We start from the raw sequence: 14820 nt of genomic DNA on the forward strand, positions 1-14820 counted from the left end.
TATATGCACACCTCTTAATGCCCCTTGCTCAATCTCATATACTATGTCATACATATCAAGGCCTATTGAGACAAATTTGTGTCCCCAAATACCCTTCAGTGTGGGTTCATCTGCTGGAGCCTGGTTAACCTATTCAGTGTCACATTCCAAAAGAAAACAAAGTCTCCCTCTCCCAGCAGCTATCTGTTGCTAATAGTTCCTCAACTGAAGTTGAGGCTTCTTGCCCACTTACCCACTTTTATGTTGTGATTTTGCCTGACTTGGGCTTATGTGAGTCTTCGGCATGCTGTTACCGTTACGGAGAGTTCATAAGAGTGACTTCCCAGCTGTCTGGAAAACTGTATCCTTGTAGACATCTACCACCTCTGGCTCCCATAATCCAAACCTCTTCCACAGTGGTCCCTTAGCCTTGGGAGGCAGAGGTTTTATATGGATATCAAATTCAGGAAAAAGCACTGTGCAGTCTCTTACTTTCTTCACTTTAGCCAGTTGTGGCTCTATGGGTTAATCACCATCTGAGAATTGAGAGCTGCGTCAGTATTCTGTCCACTCTCTGTTCCACGATGTTCCCTGAGCCTTAAGTTTAGAGATTGTGTTGTAGATGTGTCGCTTAGGGTTGGGCACCTCACAAACACTTATTCTCTATGTTTGACCAGTTGTGGAACTCTGGAATAGTCTCTATCTATTATTTAAAAAAAAAAAAAAAAAAAAAAAAAAGACGCTTTGAGGAGTGGTGAGAGGTACAGTTGTCAGTGTACCTGGCAACCAAGATGCAGTGTGCTAGGCCCAGTCTTGGAGCACACAAAAGCCAGGAAGTGAGCAGGTTCTGACTAGCTAGTGTTTGGTTGTTTAGGTTTTTAAGACAAGGTCTCCTTGTATCCCCAAGTGGCCTAGAACTAGCTAAGGAAACCAAGAAGGACTCAGTCTCAGAAATTTTCCTGCCTCTGTCTCCTGAGTGCTGGAATTATAGACATGCACCACCACACCTAGCGGCATGAGTGTATTCTTGAACATCAAACAATAAATATACAGCATTGATGAAGAATCACATAGTAAGTAAAACTAACAAAAAGTCTTGTAGTTGGTGATTTATATTAAAGAGTATATCCATTTAAGAAAAGACTTGTCAGGGTTAAGGCTGTGGCTGGTTGCTTCCTTGTCTCCCCTGCTCGCCTGCCTTTTAATTATGCATCATGTTGACTGCCATACAAGTTTGCCCCTCCTGGCATTTATTTGACCAGTGCTGGAATCTCAGTTAGACTACTGAATTGTCTAGAAGAGTGAGGCAGAGGTGATGATGTGCTAGTCCTGGGACAGTATCTCAAGAAGTGTGGGTGTTTGTGGCTGTTCTCATGCCCTGCCTTCACAATGAGAACCTTCTCTGTAGGAAAATACAACACATAGAGCAGGTCTGAGTCAGCCTAGTAATTCTAGAGGAACTCTTAGTTGAGCCTACGTAGCTGAACTGCAGACTTAGGAGCAGTGTGTGTGTGTGTGTGTGTGTGTGTGTGTGTGTGTGTGTTCTTTGATTATTCTCTGTATAGCACTGAATTTCTGTGAAAAACTCATGTTCAGACATGAAGGAGTAGCTTAGAAGATCAAAAGAAGTAAGTGACAAGAAAAAAATTACAAAATGATAGGAAGCATGAGGAAAATCCAAATAATGATAAAGGCAGGACAGGGGCTCTAATATGGCAGTAAGTACAGATTCTAGAGTTTAAGAAAAAGGAATGGGAGGCAGCGTTTAACACAATTCTATTTTTCTAAACTGAATAAAAGTTGCAGTGTTAAATTTGAAATTGCACTTAATTGGAAAGCAATAGTAAAAAAAAGCATGTCAAAGCATAACTTATCAACATTCTGTCAAGTTATAAAGAACAGCTTTTCATAACGCTTTCTTGTGGTGCTACAAGAATGAACCCAGGGCCTGTGTATGCTAAGCAAACACTCTACCTCTGAGCTTTATCTACATTAGAAAAACATTTTAAAACAATAAATTATTTGCAAAAATATTAAAACAAAGATTCAAAAATTTAGTCCATGGCCTAAATACAACCTGGCACCTGTTTTTATTTGCATATTCATTTCATTTCATTCATTTGCATATTTCTATGATTGCCTTGTTCTACAACTCAGAGTTGAGTAGGATTGGGAGAGGATGGCTTCCTGTGCCCAGACCTCACACTATGGGATTGCGGGGAGGGGGCCAGCTCTTTTCAGGAAAGGTTTACTATTGCTAAGAGGTAATAGACAACATTTTCATCTTCAGTCCACTGGGTTAAAAATTCTTTGAACTTTGAATCATATTCCATACAAAATATCATTCACCCACAAGATAGAAAAATTAATTTTATGTATTTATAAATAAAATTTCTATTAAGCATAGACTGTGAATGGAAATGGCATACTGTGGGGGATAACAGAACAATGAAAGTACTAAAACATTACAACAAAACTCAGAAATTACAAAATTTCAGGAAGATATTTGAAACAGGATCACCCCAGTAGCCCTAGCTGACCTACAACTCACTATGTAGACCAGGCTGGTCTCCATCTAATAGAAATCTTCCTGTCTCTGCCTCTCAAGTGCCAGGATTAAAGTCTTAAAGGTGTGATCCTTTTAAAGGAAGAGGACTTGTACAGGGAAAAATAAAAGCATTATTAGACATAATGTAGACATATTTATGTGTGACTACGTGGAGAAATCAAGGAAAATAAGCACAAGCTTGGAAAAATGTAATGAGACCAGATTTAATATGGAAAATCACAGAACAAATACTATCTCGACTAAGTCAAAACAAAAAAAATTAAATTCAATATATGGCAAAGTGAATTAAATAGCAAACCTCAGATAGTGTGTTTTTGTTTCCATACTACCTTTCCCTCCAGAAAGCAGAACTCAAACACTAAGAAAATATTAACACTTACCTATTCGTTACTTAAAATAGCGTAATAAAAAGTTTGAAGGGCTGGGAAGATGGCTCAGTTGGTAAAGTGCTTGCCATGCAAGCATGAGCACCTGAGTTCATTCTCCCATAACCCACGTGAGAAAAAACCCAAGTGTAGGGCCAGGCATAGTGACACAGACCTTTAATACCAGCATTCCGGAGGCAGAGGAAGGTGGATCTCTATGAGCTCCAGGCCAGCTGGGGCTACAGGGAGACCCTGTCTCAAAAAGACTTAAAAAAAAAAAAAAAAAAAAAAAAAAAAAAAAAAAAAAAAACCAATCCAAGTGTGGAGGCATGCCTCTGTCACCTTAGTAGTGGGGAAGCAGAGGTCATGGGACTTGCTGGCCAGCCTGGTGAACTAAAGTGGTAAAGCTTCAGGTTCTGTAAGAGATCATGACTCCAGGAATAGGAGAGCAACTGAGGAAAACAAGTGACTTTAAGCCTCCATGTGCATGCGCACCCATGTACACGTACACACACACACACACACAAACACACACACACACGAAAATGTACACAGCAAAATTAAAAAGTTTTAAAGTAAGCAGTGAAGAAAAGATACTAGATAAATGCAACAAAACGGAGCAGGAATATTAGCTGCAGTACAGAGGTTGAAAGTACTGAAGAGGATATTGAAGGACATTACACAATGATAAAAGGAATTTATGAAGAAGATATAAAAGTCATAAAGTTACATGCACCAGGAAGACAGCAGCTAAAAGCATAAAGTAAAATACTACAAATGTACATTGACCTTGATAAAATGCAATTATGGAAAAAGATTTTATTGTATCACATTCAAGAACTGCACAGATACAACAGAGAAGAAATAAGTAAAGGCACAGAGACAGAATAATATGCCCAATAAACTAGATTTTATGAGTTGATACACACAGCTCTATAATATGTACAGCACTGTATTTATGGGAAGAAGAAAAATACTTTTTGCTTCTATCTATGACATATTTATACAATTATTACTGTTCTGTCCATAAAGAAAAGATTCCTGTGGAGAATTTTTTATAGTCTCTGATCATAATCCAATGTGATTTTTAATATGAAATATCCTTTAAAAATTAAGTTCTTATAAATTAAAGATAAGGTATTCAAGTACTCCTTAGAGCCAAAGGAATTCAAAACTGAAATTACAAAGAGTGTGGAAAGTAAAGACAAATAATTCCTTAATGGATTGTGATTTGAATAAAATTTTCAGAGTCCAGACTAAGCTTTCATTATTAACAATCTCCTTTAGCAAGGAATGCTGAAATGGGACCCTTCAAGGTGCCTCAGCTGTTCACGTATATCAGAGGGCTTGGAGTTTCTTCCCTTGATGTCCCGTGCTCATCTCGTTCATTGGGTTTGTTTACAATCTCTCCCTCTGTCTCTGTCTCTATGTCTCTCTCTCTCCATCTCTCTGTATCTGTCTCTATCTCTGTCTCTCTTTGACTGCTTCATCTCCAGGTACCATATTCAAATTTCCTATCATGTACTGGATAAATAGATAATTTCATCTACATAAAATTTTATTCTCAACTCTATGCAAATGAATGGTAAACTTAGATATAATATTCTTAGAAAATATGATTTACCATATTAATTAATGAGGTCTAGCATAATAACCTGTTGATTAAGCAAAGTGATGGTCATGACATGAATTCAGTAGAAGAGACCACAACCTCAAATCACATTGGTGTATTCTCAGAAAGGAGAGGTCAAAGCAGATGGAAACACTTTTAGAGTATTGGATCAAGTTGTAAATATAAAGTGATTTAAAATGAGTCCCTCAAAGAGGATACCTCGAATTGGGCAAAGGTCATAATGACATAAAATGTAAGATATATGAAAATTGTTAGTCACAATGAGATGAGGGAACTGAGCAAGCCTCAGTGAATAAATGAGTTTATTAATTGAGCTGTTAGACCAGGGAAACAACCCATTGTTTATCAGAACAGGTGTTTGCTAAGGTGAACAAACTGGATAAGATGGGTCTTAGTAATATCCTCACACTAATAATGAAGCTGTTTATTGATTTATACCTTCATCTTCCTGGGAAGGAATTTCCCTTATACAACAGTAAAGCAATATTGACATAAGAGGTTTGGGTTGTCATTTCTGGTAATAAGTTTGTTGGAAGTCAGTGGTTTTATTTTCAACCAAAAGTATCCCAGGAGAGAAAAAAAAATTCTTATAAGACCACATTCCAAATGAACCAGAAAGTTGAGAGGGGAGGGGAGCAAAGTCTTGTTCTATTTTAACATTTAGAGAATGGATATGGCAGTGTAACAGAAAACATTTCAGAGCATAGAATGGGAGAAGAACAAGCTATCTATTTCTTGTTCTGAAACTAATACAGTAGCATTAAACTTCTGCAACTAAAAGTGTCCACAACTCCACACACCACAGCTACTTGCATATCTTTGTCAATTTTTAATTATAATAATAAAAAGAAGAATGCAGCCAAAAAAACCTCATTTTTAAGAAAAGTTTATTCTAAGAAAGTAAGGATGATTCAGTGTGGGTTATCTATTAATATACTTTATCTAAGTAAAAGTCTACAGAGAAAAAAGATACACTTGCCTCCATGGATTCTGACAAAGCATGTGGCACCAAAATCTCTTTTTGAAAATTTCAATAACATAGTAAGAAGAGAATAATGATTTCCTTTCTCCATCTCATCCTCAAAGTCAGTAACATGTAGAATATCAATATAAAATATTGCATTTTATGAAACTATTAAACATATAGCTACAATATAATCCAAACATTCTATTCTTGGATATTTACCCAAGAAAAATGAAAGCCTGTTACTATTCCAAGACAGGAAGAAAGTCAGTAGTGCATCCAGAGGAGGTAAAGGAATTTTGTACATCCCTACACTGACACAGAATGGAGCCACAAAATAAATATTGCTGGGGCTGGAGAGATGGCTCAGTGGTTAAGAGCACTGGCTCTTCTTGCAGAGAACCAGGTTCAATTCCTAGCACCCATGTGGCAGCTAACAACCAACTGTCCATAACTCCAGTTCCAGGGGAATTCGACACTCTCTTCCAACCTCCGTGGACACTGCACAATGTGAGTGCACTTACATACATGCAGGCAATACACTCATACACATAAAATAAAAATAATAAAATTTTAAAAAGAAATAAATATTGCTACAAATAAAAATGTAAATGAATTTCAAAATAATTTTGCCTGCTGAAAGAACTGAAGCCTAAGCAACCATTGTGACTATAAGAGTGAATATTATTGGATTCAATTTTCACTAAGCCCTAGAAAAGGTAAATTAATATAAAATTTCAGCAGATTAGTGGTTACTTGGTACAAGAAGTGGAAAGGTTGGATTACACTGAACAGGAGGAAACTTTGTGGGAAATGGATGCATTCTGTATCATGTTGTGGTGATGGTTTCACAGGTGTACACAAATGTCCAAAGTCACCAAAGCATGCATGTTGTTATGTGTGGGTTGTACTGATTATAATTCAATCAACCTCTTCTCCAGTATTATAGTCACAAGTACCTAATGACTACCAAATCTTTGATAACATAGTTGTAGGGGACTGTGCTAGTAAAATACATACAACTAAGTTACATGGGCAGCAAATCAGGATAAAAGTTAGGTGAACTATACTTTTCCTTTGGACAGCTGCTCTTTCGCATCTCTGTGTTTACATCTTTAATTGTTTTAAAGAAAGACTAGAATGGGTTCTTTTTTTGTTACGTCCTTTCAAGAAGCTGAAAATCTAATGTGATCTCATACTATAAAATAATACCTTGAAACAAAGATAAAGACAAATAGTCCACAAGAGAGGAACAGCCATTTCCATTTCATCGTAAAGAGCTAGTGAATTTTAGTCCTAAACAGAATGAGAATTTATTTAAAATAGTTTTACAAATGTGATGAGATATATCTAGCTCTGAAGTAAAGATAGCATATCAATCAAAGGTAATGGGATGGCACAAAAACCAGTTAGAAGAAAAGCTGACCATTAGCCATTCATTACTTTCCCTAAGCCTTTTCTCTTTCTCTTCTCCTCTCCTCTCCTCTCTTTCCTTCACAAAGTAACCCTGTTTTTTAATAACCTACTTATAACGTTCCATGTTAGGAGCTGGTATACTTTTGATCTAGTGCCCTTTTCATCCCTGGTTAGCTGTGTCTTTGGGGGAGAGCTGCTATCTCTTTACTCCTCAGGTTCTAAGGTAGAAAATATGCGTGTGTAAGTAACACCTGGCTTACTTATTTTATAGATCTGCTGTGAATATGAAGTGAGATCATGAATATAAAAGTGTTCTTAAAATTGTTGAGTGCTTTACAGAGAAAGGGATTATTCGTTGCCTTTATAGGAGAAAAGATTTTATTTCTAAAGCACTTAGAACAATTTGGATATTTACATAATAGCCAAGAAAGTGCACTTGTAGCAGTGAGAAACGGGGAGAGGAGATTTCATGTCTGTATTTCTTTATTTCATCCACAGCATCTACTTCATTTGTCCTACACAAAGTGAGGACTAAGTAATTTTTGATCACATAATTTTGATTCTGCGTTTCATTGCTGAATGCCCTACTTATGAAACACTTTCTCTAAATTATCATAGAGTACTAGGAATTTCTTCATGTTAATGTGTTAACTTCTAAATTTGGTGGGAAATTCTTGAGAATAGGAACCAAGCTACGTCTAAATTAAAAAAAAAAAAAAAAGAGTCCAGCCCAATTTCTAAAAAGTAACGTATCTTCAATAAGTGAATATTTTATTCTTAATAAATGAGTCTTGAGAGTCTTTATTGAGAGGTTAATGAAGAATAATGTCTTCTCAGCTTTCAGGAAACTTTTCTGTTTGAATGAAGGTATTTGAAGTGGACTATCTGTAGTGACAAAGTTCTTTTAAAAGAATGATACCCATGACCTTCTGCAGGGTCAATCACTACATTACCTCTTTTTGTTAATGAATAATCTTTAAAAATGTCTAATTTGCCTTTGGAAGAGAGACACTTTTCTCAGTCACTAGCAGATTCAAATTTGAAAGACAAAACTGTATTCTACAGCCTCTGATGAACTATTATTTTGTCTTCATAAGCAAACAACCAGGTTATGTTTCCCAGGTGCACAAAGGTATGTCTTATGGCAGCAACTTAAAATTCTAGGTGAGGCATGAGTAGAAACTTGAATTCCTCCTACCTGGATCTCAACTGTGAATAGTAGATAGAGTCTAAAAGAGAATCAGGTATATTTGATGTTCAGTTCCCAGCGCTAAACATTTCATGACTCTTATTCATCACACTACTCAACATGAGACCTTTAATTAAGTGTGCTCAGATTTTAATATTCCACTTGAAGGGCTGTAAACCCAGGAATGCGCACAGACGTATTGTACTCTTCTCCATTATCTTTTGCACCATACATTACTTTTCATGTGAAGCCATAACCAAATGCTCCTTTATGAGCTGTTCTTCTGGAAATTCAGGCAATCTCATTCCACATCCACAGTAGGATGCTTGCTACAATCATCTGAACAGGCTAGACTTCTGATATCCTGTTAACATTTCTCATGAAACCATAATACTGAAATTTTCTGACAATACTGAAAATAAATTCCATCACTCTGTTTTCCTACTTGAGTATATTATTTTATGTAAAAACACTTTACCTTTTTAAATTCACATTTTAGTGTGCCATTTATTTGGACTGACTGTGACTTTCATTCTTGAGAACTTCCACGATCTTGCACTATCTTATTACATGGGCAGTCCTCATCATCTTCATTCCAACATGGTCAACACATACAAGAGACTACAGTAATCTTGGCAGTAGTTAAGTTCTCCCCTTTCCCTATTTCTCTTAAACTGACATAGATAAGAAGTGACTGTGTAGTTGGGAGTGGTGGCACATGTCATTAATTCCAACTATGTGAGATCAAGGCCACTCTGGACTACATAGTGAGTTCCAGGGCAGCTGATTCTATAGGGAGACCCTGAAGCAGAGACCCACAGCTGGCTAGCATGCAGAAAATAAGAAAATGCAGAGTGTTTATTCTGGAATAAGGCATCACTATGAAACCTCTGCCCCCAAACCTCAGGGATCATTACAGAAGGGTGGAAGGACTGTAAGAGTCAAAGGTGGTGGATGACCACAAGGAACCAGTTTTCAAGACAGCTGGGCAGTTATTCAAATGAACTCACAGCAACAGTGACAGCATATACACAGTCTACATAAGTTTAAGCTACACAAAATCCCAGTATAGAAGTAAGGAGGTTGGAGAAGCCCCAACACCAGCTAAGGAACTATTGACAACAGATAGATGCTGGGAAAGGAGACTTGATTTTCTTTAATAATGAATGTTCCACATAAACACCAAAGAATAGATTTTTTATTCAAGAGCCCATGGAAGTTTCTCTAAAATTGACTACATACTGGGGAAAAACAAACCTCAACAAAAATTGAAATACTTTCATGCATTCTATCAGGCCACAACACAATAAAGCTTGAAATCTATAACAAAAGAAGTTCTAGTAACTACAGAAACTCATGGAGATTAAACAAACACACTTGTAAATGATGAGTGGGTCAAAGAAGAAATTAAGAAAGAAGTGAAACTATTCCTGGAACTAAAGAAAATGATAATACAACACAACAAAACCTATGGAGCAGTTTAAAAGCAGTTCTAAGAGGGAAGTTTATAGCTCTAAGTGCCTACATTGAAAAATCAGAAAGAGCACAAATAAATGAGTTAACATTGCAACTCGAGACTTTTGAAAGGCAACAACAAATGAACCCCAAACCTAGCAGACAAGAAGATACAACAAAAATCAGAGCAGAAATTAATGAAATAGAAACAAAGAAAATAATACAAAGAACCAACGAATCCAAGAGCTGGTTTGCACTAGATAGCTTTAGTGTCAACTTGACACACCTGGGTTGAGGGAACCTCAATTGGGGATTTTCCTCCATAGGATTGGCCTGTAGCCATGTCTTTGGGGCATCTTCTTGACTGTTGAGTGACGTGGCAGGGCCCAGCCCACCATGAGTGGTGCCACCCCTGGTAGGTGGGCCTGTGTTGTATGAGAAAGCAAGCTGAGCAAGGGCCAGGGGAGCAAGTCAGTAAGCAGTGATCCTCCATGGCCTGTGCTCCAGCTCCTGCCTTCAAGTCCCTGCCCTGAGTTCCTACCTTGGGCTTCCTGATGAACTATGACCCAGGAGATGTAAGACAAATAAACCCTTTCCTCTTCAAGTTGGTAGTGGTCAGAGTGTCTTGTCACAACAATGGAGAAGCAAAATAAGACATGGTTCTTTGAAAAGATAAACAAGACAGATAGACCCTTAGCCCAGTTAACCAAAAGAAAAGAGTAACTCCAAATCAACAAAATGAGAGATGAAAGGGGAAACATCACAACAGACACCAATAATCAAGAACATTATAAGGGAACACTTTAAAAACCTATACTAAGTTTGAAAACCTAGGAAATGGATGAATATCTAAATTCATGGGAACTACCAAATCTAAACCAAGAAAAGATCAATAGCTTAAATAGATCTGCAACATATAAGGAAAGTAATACAGTAATACAAGACCTCCCAACTGAAAGTACCCCAGACCTAGATGGATTCAGAGCAGAATTCTACCAAACACTTAAAGATCTATAGCCAACACTACTTAAATTATTTTTAAAAAAAATAGAGCAGAGGGAGAACTCCCAAACTCCTTCTATGAAGCCAGCATCACTCTAATACCAAAACCAGGGAATACAAACAAAAAAGAAAACTGTAGACCCATAACCTTAATGAACATAGATGCAAAAATTCTCAACAAAATACTTCCAAAGCACATACAAATGTGCATCAAAAAGATCATCCCCCATGGACAAGTTAGCTTTATTGCAGAGATGCAGGAATGGTTCAATATATGTAAGTTAATAAATGTTATAAATCATATAAATGGTCTCAAAGACAAAAATCACATGGCAATCTCAATACACACAGAGAAGGCCTTTGACAAAATCCAACATGCATTCATGTTAAAATTCCTAGAGGGATTTGGACTGGAGGGAATACATCTCAACATAATTAAAACTCTATACAACAAACCCATAGCCAACATCATTCTAAATGTAAAAAAGCTGGAAGCATTCTCATGGGGGGGGGGGAGGCATGGATGGGGGAGGGGGGGTCTGAATTTGAGTAGGAAATGTATGAAGTTTTAAAAACTCAATTAAAAAAAAAATCAAGAACCAGACAAGACTGTCCACTATCTCCACTCCTTTTTAATATAGTGCTTGAAACTAGACAAGAGAAGGAAATTAAAGGAGTACTAATTGGAAAAGTGGAAGGCAAATTAGCCCTATTTGCAGATGATATGCTATTATACATTAGAGATTTCAAAAATTCCACTAAAACCTCCTAGAAATGATTAACAGTTTCATCAAAATAGCAGATTACAAAGTCAGTATACAAAAATCAGTAGCCTTTCTATATACCAATAACAAGTAATCAGAGAACAGATAAAGGGAAACCTTCCCATTCACAATAGCCTCAAAAAAGTAATAAAATATCTAGGTATATACTTGACCAAAGATATTAAAGATCACTACAGTGAAAATTGGAATATTTGAAAAGACTGAGGGAGACATCAGGAAATGGAAAGACCTCCCATGTTCATGGATTAGAAGAATTAATATTGTGAAAATGACCATCCTACAAAAAGCAATGCGGGGGGGGGGTTCGAACCAGCGACCCCCAGGGAGGTGATGATTGGGGATGAATAAGCATGCCATTCGCCAGCCCGCACCACCCCCATTACCTGGGGACACTCAGACGCAATGGGGAGTCTAGTCAGGCAGGGACTCATTTATTGCAGGTGTTACAAAGCTTATAAAGGCACCTGGAACTCTCCCCCCCGCCCCCCCCCCGGTGTATCTTAAGGATGGTCACACACTGATCATGCACTCTTCAGCAGTGCGGGAGTATTCTTCAGACTTTCAAAGCAAGCCAGGTTGCTCCCCAGTAACTTCCTTTCAGACCTATGCAAGGTGGGGCCTTTAGGTCCCCACAAAGCAATATATAGATTCAGTGCAAAATCCCTGTGACATTCTTCACAGAATTAGAATAATCCTTCCTAAAATTCATATGGAAGCACAAAAGACCCCAGATAGTCAAAGTAACTCTGAGCACAAAGAGCAGTGCTGGGGGGATTACCATACCAGATCTCAAGCTATATTACAGAGCAATAGTGATGAAAACAGCATGGTACTGGCACAAAAATAGACACATAGATCAATGGAACATAACTGAAGACCCAAACATGAGTGCATGCAATTTCAGCCACCTGATATTTGACAAAGGGGCCAAGAAGACACACTTGTGGAAAGACAGCAACAAATGTGCTGGTAAAGCTGGGTCTCCACCTGTAGAAGAATGAAACTAGACCCTTATCTTTCACCTTGCACAAAAGTCAACACCAAATGGATCAAAGACCTCAATGTGATGCCTGGTCTTTTGAGACAGGGTCTCCCTATAGCCCCAGCTGTCCTGGAACTCACTATGTAGACCAGGCTGGCCTTGATCTCACAGAGATCCACCTGCCTCTGCCTCCCGAGTGCTGGGATTAAAGGCATGTGCAACCATGCTTGGCCAGGAAAGGACTTTTAAACTCAGATATTAGAAATTAAGGTTAACAATCAACAAGTGGAACCACATTAAACTGAAAAGCTTCTGCACAACAAAAGAAACAACCAAGGAAGTTAAGAAAAAACCCACAGAGAGGGAAAAATTTTCAGCAGTGTCACAGCTGACAGATGTTTAATGTATAGAATATATAAAGAACTCAAAAAGCAAAGATTCAAGAAAAAAAAAAACCCAGTTAAAAGATTGACTATGGATCTGTCCAGAGACAGAAGAGAAGAAAGAAAGATGGCTAAGAAATTCCTCAAAATGTGCTCAACATTCTTAGTAATTAGGGAAATGCAAATTAAAACCACTTTAAGATTCCATATTATTTCAGTAGTAAGACTGGCTAAGATCAAGACAGAAAATAATATCAAATGCTGGAGAGGATAATCATACTTGTGCCTGTGACATACATCTTTATACATGTTTAAGGGAACTACAATAGCAATAATAAAATGATCTGATTGATGTTTACAGTCTTACTTTTTTTAAAATTTACTTATTATTTTTATTTTATATGTATGCATGTATTGCCTGCACATAGGTAAGTGCACCCATGTTGTGCAGTGCCCGCATTAGTCAGAAGAGGCTGCTGGATCCCCTGGGACTGGAGTTACAGACAGTTGTTAGCTGCCGTGTGGGTGCTGGGATTCAAACCTGGGTCTTCTGCAAGAACAGCCAGTGTTTTTAACCGCTGAGCCATCTCTCCAGCCCCAGTCTTAATTTTTTTTTTTTTTATAGAATTGTATCATCTAAAATGGCCCTTCATTCTACTCTGACCTAAATAATCTTTTATTTTTACTTCAAATCAAATTTACATCTAGGGAAAAAAATCGTTAAGGTTATCAGCATAGTTTATGAAGTAAGAGAAAATTATGAAGGTGCAATACGTGTTAAAGCAATCTCCAAGTCATATTATTTTTGACTTTTAGTCTTTCAGTCTTCAAATTATTCCCCTTCTACATCCAGCTAGTTCACTCTGACTTTTTTTTAGAATGTCAAGTTGCCTGGTCCTGCCACCTGCCATACTTCTGATTTACTTCAAGTTTAGGTAAGGGCCATTTGACAATAATATGCATATTTTTTAGAATAATGATCCTTAACATTAAGTAATTGAATTGAATTAAGAACATAAACTTTTTCTTCCAAAGTATCCTGGAGGGGATGTGGATATTTAAATATGGAGGTTAAGAGCATCTCAGAGTCTATGACCTCTTCACACACATTTGAATAAGTCTGTCTCAGAATGCATTTGTTTCTCTGTTCACAAACAAAATCATTATGGCTTCTGAGAAGCTGGGACTTTTTGTCCATCTGTGATCAATTTCAATAGCTTGGTGGCTGAAAATCCAGCGGCGTGGTTACATAATCATTAGACATGACAAATATGCAAGCAAGTCAGACACTCATTTATGGAAATGGACTGAACAGAAAATTCCAGCACGTGTAATATAAATGATTTGATATATTTACAAGAAAGCAAAAAAGAGTAAAGAATCCTGAACTTGCCAATAGCACAGTTGCCAAAGTAGAAACTGAAATGGTCTGTTAAATTCCATCTCCCAAATATCACTCCAAAAAATAATCTGTTACCAAGATGAAATTGAAGACTTTTCTGGGAGTATGTTGTAAACTAATTCTTGAATAAATGGGTTTGAAATAGATGCATCCTCTACTTTAAACATCATCTTCATGAACATACATTGATGATTAAGATGGAAAAGATGTTTTCTTCTCAATATTCATATTTAAGCATCTATGACAGAACTAGAACTTAGAAATACTTTGAGATGTTTCCTAGGTCCAAGCACAGATCAGACTTTTCTAGTGCTAATTCTTCCTGAGAGATGAAGACGGCTCAGTAACATACATGTGTAACTCACAAAAAGTTACAAATGATTTTTTTAAAAAAAAGCCTCTTTCTCCAGGATATTTTTAATTTGGAAGCTTGTTCTGCTGGAGGTCAACTTGTTTACTTTTATGTAGAAAGGGGGCACCTATGACCTATGTAGGTCTTGGAAACCAGGCCTGGTTTATACTATTTGAGAGTCTACGATTTTTCCATTCTTCTAGATGGAAATTTTAGATGATATGACATTCTGTTTTTCTGCCTTTAAACCTCAGAAATATGAGCCTTCTCTAAACCCATGCTTCAGAGAGCATACTATAGCCTTCCACCTGATGTGTCATAACACAAAGTGTCTTTGAGTCCAG

The sequence above is a fragment of the Nannospalax galili genome, unplaced genomic scaffold (genome assembly GCF_000622305.1).
Source record: "Nannospalax galili isolate Female #2095 unplaced genomic scaffold, S.galili_v1.0 scaffold169, whole genome shotgun sequence".
NCBI lineage: Eukaryota > Metazoa > Chordata > Mammalia > Rodentia > Spalacidae > Nannospalax > Nannospalax galili.